Raw genomic sequence first — 7964 nt, 5'->3', positions numbered from 1 at the left:
ATGACATATAAACTATGAAAAACAGACACATATTTCTCCCAGTGCACCGAGTATAGAACTTCTTTACAGGGTGGATAGATTAAGGTGGGCAGATTAATCCATCCATCCTGCATACTGCTACGTTGAGAAGTTGCATCACATCAATCTAGAGACCAGGCACTACAGGCCTAGCAAAAAAAAAAGTAAAGAATGTGATATTATGCAAGACAAAGAGAAAGCTAATTGTCTAAGTAAAGACAAGATACATTTTTGTTGACTAATTTAAAAATGCACAAAAGTGTAGGTTTGTTCTTACACAAATCATCCTAAAACTGCATTTTTTTTCTATTTACTATTTTGTGTAAAATGTACATGTATACAGAGATTTCACTGAGAATAACTCCATGTTTATCCATGAGGAGTGTTCAAGTCAAACCCGGATTTTTGATTGTGCAGAATAACAGAACACAGTTATGAGAGTAAAGGTCATGAATGTATGGAGGATTTGGCAATAACTCCCAGCTAAGTTCCTGTAAAGTGGTGCTCATTATTGATTCTGTGTAGAGTTCCAACAGACAGATGCATCACAGTTAGCAACAAGTTATCCATCGATTTTTTTAAGTAACAGGCTTTTCACTTCCTAAATGTACTGTACATGGGAAAGCCTGCCGTGGGCTCCAAGCTAGGTTTACCATGGTTAGGAGTCTCATCACTGTACTGTGTTTGAAGTACACTGTTTTTTATGTAAATGTCAATCACTTACATTTAGTCATTTGGCAGACACCCTTATTCAGAGTGCCTTAAATTTTTATTTTATTATACATCTAAGCAGTCGATGGTTAAGGGCCTTGCTCAAGGGCCTAACAGGGACAATTTGGTGGTCGTGGGATTTGAACCTGGGACCTTCCGAACCCTAATGACTTAACCACTGAGCTACCCCTGACCCTCTTCATTCATGAGAAGTCCCAGTTTGCCTCAAATTCCCCCATATATACAGTTGGCTTATAGGCCTGAAATACAGTTAAAGCATTCTTTGTTAAAAAGCAGTTTAAGCAAATTTTTTGTTTGTTTTACCAAAAGATAATGCAACTTCGAATTTTAACCTCTTTCAATTTTAAAAGTGAGAAATAAGACATTAGAGAAACTCATGCTGTATATTACTTTTCTGATTCATTGCAATTGGAATTAATTAAGCAGCAGATACTTTTTTGTAAAGTACTGTAGCACCAAAAAGTACTGAAGCTCAAAAAGTCAAATTAAGGTTCACAGTTAATACCAACACACCAGATCAGACTATTAGGTTTTAAGTGGTTTGGTGAGCAAAGTTTAATAAACGCTGAAATAAAAAACTTTTGTTTCGTTCAAGAACTTTATTCCATTAAATTTGACAGGGCTGAGCGGGGAAGAATGTACAAAGCCACTTCAGGTGCATGTGGAGAATAAGAAGGTTTTGCAGAAGACTTTAGGAACTTGTATGCTATTTTCAATTCAGCACATATCCAATATGGCTTACCTTTTTATTTTTTGTGTGTCTTTGCCTGATAGTTTGCATTCACAGGCATTCTTAGGTTTAACAAAAAGGATTGATCACAACAAACTCTCTCACATACCTGTACAATTCACTGTGAGCTTCACTTCAAGGCTGGTAATTACCATGGAAACAAGATGTGTCTTTGATTTCAGAACAGCCCGTTTGCTCTCAACATTCAGTCATGGTTGTGTGTCTGCATTAATGTATATCAATTCAATTTTATTTTTAATCAGGTGTCTATGATTTTTTTTATTGTACACATATACAGTAAGACCTTTTGTATAGGTTTTAAATTTCTCAATGATTCCACATGTATATGTTTAGAAGGATGGTGTGCATGCACTAGATTTTGGGATTTAAATTATATAAATTCTACACTGCTTAAAAAGTATGAGATACTATCGATAGAGGTACTACCACTCTCGATAAAGTCCCAGTCTCATGGTCACTGTGAAATGGTTAAAGCAAAAACTTGAAAAATACCTCAGAGTCAACTTTCATGACAACAAATTAGTCTAATGTGCATGATTGTGTGATTTTTTCCCCACAAAAAATCCGGAATTTTACAAAATCATTTCCAGATGTTTCATGCAAATTGACCCATGGCTCTTTCTATAATATTTATTCATTCATTCCTCTTCTATACTGCTAATCCTGTGTACAGGGTCCTTCATCAATCCATCGCAGGACACACCCACACACACTATGGGCAATTTGGAAACGCCAATTAACCCAATCTGAACGTCTTTGGACTGTGGCTGGGAACCAGATTACCCAGTGGAAACACACCAAGCATGAGGAGAACATGCAAACTCCATGCACACTAACCTGAGGTGAGAATCAAACCCTTGAACCTGGACGTGTGAGGCCACAGTGCTAACTAGTACTCCCGTGCCACCTTTCTCTATAATATAATATTTTTAAATTAAAAAGCAGTCACATCCCAAATAGGTTTTAGTCATTTATGTCATTTTTTAGTCATTTTGGTAGCATAAACTATTTGTTAGCTCTTTTATATTGTTGTTCTATAACTTTTAGTTTTAGCAAATTGTCAATGCACATTTCCTTTTTTAAAAATGTTGTAGGCTATTCATAGCAGACTATGGAGTGTGTTTGAGGGTTTGGCCGTTTTAACACAAGCCTTTAGAATATGACTGTGAATAAGTGATGTCTCTGTGAAGGTCAACCCACAGAGCCTTACATGATGGCAGCGTGGAAAAATTGCAGACAGTTAGAAGTAGAGAGCTTCTGAGTGGGTATAGGAGAAACTATAATACAATACAAAGAAACAAGGTTACAAACAAGGTTATGAAGATATTCATAACACATTATGTTTTTTTAAACTATATAAATATGTATAAAAATTTATGTCGGAAAGGCTTATGGGTCTGCTGAGTGTTCCAATGAGCTAATCTGCCCCCCAGGAACCTGAGCATAAGAAATACCCAAATAAGTCTGTTTAATATTGGATGAAATATTAATAATAACATGCAATTCAATAAAAACTGGCAATATTTTATGCAATATATTATAATAATTATATATCATATTTTCTGCAACTTCATTCATCAGTCCATAATTTCCTATTTCAGTTGGAAAGAATACAGTAGCTGCATGCAACTTGTGCACCCCTAGAGGCAGGGTAAAGCATAAACTGATAGATCTTTCCTATCTTAACTAAGAGAAAATTATATATATATAAAAAAAAAAAAAAAAAGGTCTACGCTACCTAAAGGTAGTAACAAAGTAAAGATTAAATAATTACAAAATGTTTGGATAACCAAAACATATTTCCAAATTTCATATCCCAAAAAAGAACATATTCAGTTAAGAAAATGTTCATCATCACCATTTTATCATCGTCAACAGATTTATTTTTATTTATTTATTTATTTTTACAAAAACTGTGTCCCCTTCTTTAAGGCTGTTTACAAAAATAACTTGATTATACAAATTTTTTTGTCTTTAAAAGGGCAGTTTAAAAATATAATTAAGGTTTTATTGGTTTATGTGTGTGTGTGTGTGTGTGTGTGTGTGTGCTGTAGAACAGAGCATCAAACTGTGAATGACTCAGTGGATCAGATTTTGCCTCCTGTCGGTCAGCACGTTTATGGGCCTATTATAAATGATATCACGTTGACTTGTCCACCTGTCAACTGACAGATCTTCTGACAGAAGCTAAGATCTGACAGAAGCACATACACATATTGAATTCCCATCTCCACTTTCTTTCGGACACCGACGATGTGAGATGAATTTGATATTGCCTTTATTTAAATCAACGGTTTATTAGGTGGCGCTTTCAAATAGAAGGCTTTGAAAGACTGATTTTAATTCTTCATAGACATACTGTACCTGTTATTCCATTTCACTATACAATTTCTGTATTTTTGCATTTGCCTAACATACAGTACGTCACTGACCATGTATGTATGTATGTATGTATGTATGTGAGTATAAATCACTTTCCTGCTACATTTTCAATTTTTGCTCCAATTTGGCCCTTTAAACAAAATACATCTGCCTCCCTATAGCTATCATAATTATATATTAATCTGTTGCTGCGTTCAGATTTATACTGCTCACCTGTGAAACTATGTGCCATTTCCATTAGCGTATATATTCTGTATAGCTTATAATGGTTACTGAATAATACTCTTTTAGATTAATAAATGAAAAATATCGGAGTACTTAAAAGTCAAATAAAATAAGTCAGAGAATTGTGCTGGATTGTGGCCCCTCTGTACAGTTTCTCTTTAGAAGATATAAAAGCATGCAGATTCTCCTGTGAAAATAAAAAAGAAATTTTGTGCAGTTTTAATTTAACGTTTCTCATTTTGTTTAACATAAAGCAAAGAGAAATTAGTCAAGTCCTGACATGTTTCTTCTCTTACACAATATATTTAATCAGGTTAGGAATCACCAGAGACCAGCAGAGATTGATATGATTGATCACTCAGGTTTGCTGACGGTGAAGTGATTGGTCGCTTTATATCTCAGGGAGCCCTAATGTCTTTGTTTCCTTCTGCCTCTTCCTTTTAGTTATGCTGTCATAGTTAGTCCTGCCGGAGACCCTGCTTGCATTCTGTGCTAAAATTTTCCTCTACCTGTCTCTCTGTCAAGCTATACATGTCTCTCCTGAGCTGCCAGTGATCCAAACCCCCTCTGCTCCCTGGAGCTGTCTGACTTGTCCTGGAGTCCTGCTTCTGATTGGAGATCTCATCGCATGGATGCCCCTTGTTGTTTACCTGGGATGCGTGTGGTGACTGGGGACGGTTCCAGTTTTCCACAAAGACGGTCCTGTCCTCGGCTGATGAAGACAGCTGTTCTCTGAGGACTTGTGACTTCAGTCGCTCGATAGTTCAGGACTGGAGTTTCCTACAGTCTACCTGAGCCTCCAATAACAAACTGGACTCCTTTTTAACTTTAAAACATCTCCTGTTTATTGAACTTCCAGTCTCACACAAAATGATGCAGATCAATCCCTGCTATCCATTTCACCCAAATGAGGATGGGTTCCCTGTTGAGTCTGGTTCCTCTCAAGGTTTCTTCCTTTTACAATCTCACGGATTATTTCTTTGCCACTATAGCAGTTGTCCTCGGCTTGCTCATCAGGGACAGTCTTATGATTTTGATTCATACACATTCACAGCTTATACAAACTTAATTTTTTGATTGTGTAAGGCTGCTTTGCGACAATATCAGTTGTTAACAGCGCTTTACAAACAAAATACAAAAAAAAAAAAAGGTGTCAATTGATTTGTATTATGATTCTATAAGTATCTCAGTTTTACAACCATCCTAAATGAACAATATAATTGTCATTAATATTATTATAATTATTGTTATTTAAATTTTGTTATAAATTTCAAACAACCTTATTAACCTAAGAGGATGCTGTGCTGTGCCAGGGTGTGAATAGTTTAGTGCAGGCATCACTAAAGGGCAGACCAAGTGACAGTTATGTCCGAACCCTCATGTTTTTCTGAAATTAGTGACGAATGGCTTACTACAAAAAAATGAAAGAAGACTATGAAAACTAAACATTCAAAAATAAAAAAAAACAGATCAGTATGTTTCTTCTTTCTGTGAAAAGTTTGAAGACTTACATTGACAATCTGAATCCTGAATCCTAATAATCTGAGGTCTGAATTCTAACACAAACATGAAATCCAGACCTTGGCTTAAGAAAGATTTTCCTTCAGTACTGCGGTTTAGAGCGTGCTACCTGTATTTATTATTACTGTATTTATTATTTACTATTATTAGTATATTATAATTCTTTTAAAGATTAAGAGATAATCTTAGCAAATTGGAATTAACTTCATTAATTTCCTATTTGAGTTTACTGTGTATAAAGTCACAGAACCTCATAAACAATAATTTTTGAGTTTGTGTGATAATTTTTTTTTAAATGAAGAAATTTTAACAAAAAGGAAAAATAAATGACATTGCTTGCATGGGGCCAAAAGTCAGACACAAAGCAAAGTGGACAGTATAGCACAACGACTGGGTCAATACGGTCTGTGTGGGTGTAGTCCACCAGGGAATGTCACAGCACAAGTGGGGATATTTTGGTATAGGTGTTTCCTTAGAAACACACAAAAGCTAAGTGGGTGTCTATTTTGTTCAATGCATTTAGTTTTGAAAGCCCAGAAGAGCCGATGCTTGCGCCACCACCATGCCATCAAGGACACATGCCTACACACGGTCGATCAGATCAATAACTCTAAAAAGCAGGAGATGAATGTGTGAATTTCAGTGCACTCAGACTAATTCATTTAATTAGAAATACAGTCATGTTCAAAAGTTTGTATGCTTTCAATTTTACTTTTTTTGTGTAAAAACATCATAAAATCATTTGATTGTAGTGGTTCTCAGTATTAGGCAAATACAACCTCAGATGAACAACAACATATAACTTTTTTCACCATACCATTATTTTTTCAACAACAACAAAAAAAAAGAAAAAGAAAAAATGTGAGCAATGCTACTTCCTTACTGCTTCCACATTATTTAAAAGGGTAAGTTGCAGCCATGCACTGCTCATTATCAGCAGGTATACAAACCTAACCGAAGCAGTTTTAAAGTAAGTTTAAAGTAAGTTTTGGCAGTTTACTTCTTTCGGAGAATTTAGGTGTGTTTTAACACAATTTAAAGAGGGGAAGACATAAGCTTTGGTCTGAGAGAAGCAATTATTGCTGCACATCAATCTGGAAAGAATGATTAAACCATTTTCAAACTTTTTGGAGTTCAACATTCCACTGTGATCTTTCACTAATCACTTGTTAGATATTTTATCACCCATTAAAAAACATTTGATATGCATGACCAAAGTCAGTGAGTGGATAAAAAAAAAAAAGAAAAAACAGCATTGGAAAGCATGTTGCTTATTAATGCTTTAATGAGCAGATATGCACTTTTCTGAATACCATAGTATGAAGGACAAATCATATGTTTTTGTCATAAACTAGGACATATGGGATCAAAATATGTTTTTTTAATTTCCTGATGGTTACAGCTAAAAATGTTAAACTTACAAAGTACACATTTAGCGGTGGTTTACCCATTTTCTAAGCATGCAAAAGTACGGGGACAGAGTTAATATAAGGTAAAGTAAATAATACTTAATATTTAAGTATTGACCCAATATTTAGAGGCCAGTGCCCCAATGACATCATCAAACAGTTGCATTTCTCTTTTGGGATACTTTCTAGGCTTATACTGCAGTTTCCTTCAGTTGTTTCTTTTGAGGGGGATTCTTTCTTCAGTCTTCTCTTCAAAAGCTCAAATGCATTTAGTTAATTTCAATTCAATTCAGTTCAACTCAATTCAAAAACGCTTTATATAATAACAGAGTAGTAGATGCCAGTTAAGATCTGGTGACTGACTTGGCCAGTATGCAACCTGCCACTCTGACCCAGAGAACGTGCTTTGTTTTGTTGACAGCATGTTTTGTGGTGTTATTCTGCTTCTTTGTAAATTGGCAGGCAGAAGTTTCTGTAGAATCATCAATAAAAATTTGTGGGCCAGTTCCAGAATAAGTCACACAAGTCCAAGCTATTACACCAACTCCACTTTGCTTGGCCAAGGGGCTAAAATGTTTGGGACCATGATAACTTTGACCATTTCTTTACTTTTGTAAATGTTAAACTTGGTCCCAGGACTTTTCTTCTTAGAATTTTTCTCAGCCTTCCGTTTTTGATGGTGGATTGTGATACCTTATGTCAACTACTTGTTTTTGGATTTTTCTGCACAGCTTTCACAATGTTTCCATTATCAATGGCTGTTGTTTTCCTTAACTCACCTGTGTGATGTTTGATCGTTCGTATACCAGTGTTTTTTTTCTTATGTATTTGTCATGGCTCTATATTCAATTTTTTAAACTCTGATAGTGACATTGGTAGTGCACGGGGTGACCAGCAGATAGAGCCAAACTCCATGAGGATTGATT

Source organism: Clarias gariepinus, chromosome 1 (genome assembly GCF_024256425.1).
Source record: "Clarias gariepinus isolate MV-2021 ecotype Netherlands chromosome 1, CGAR_prim_01v2, whole genome shotgun sequence".
Taxonomy (NCBI): Eukaryota; Metazoa; Chordata; class Actinopteri; order Siluriformes; family Clariidae; genus Clarias; species Clarias gariepinus.
This window is presented reverse-complemented; position numbering follows the sequence as displayed.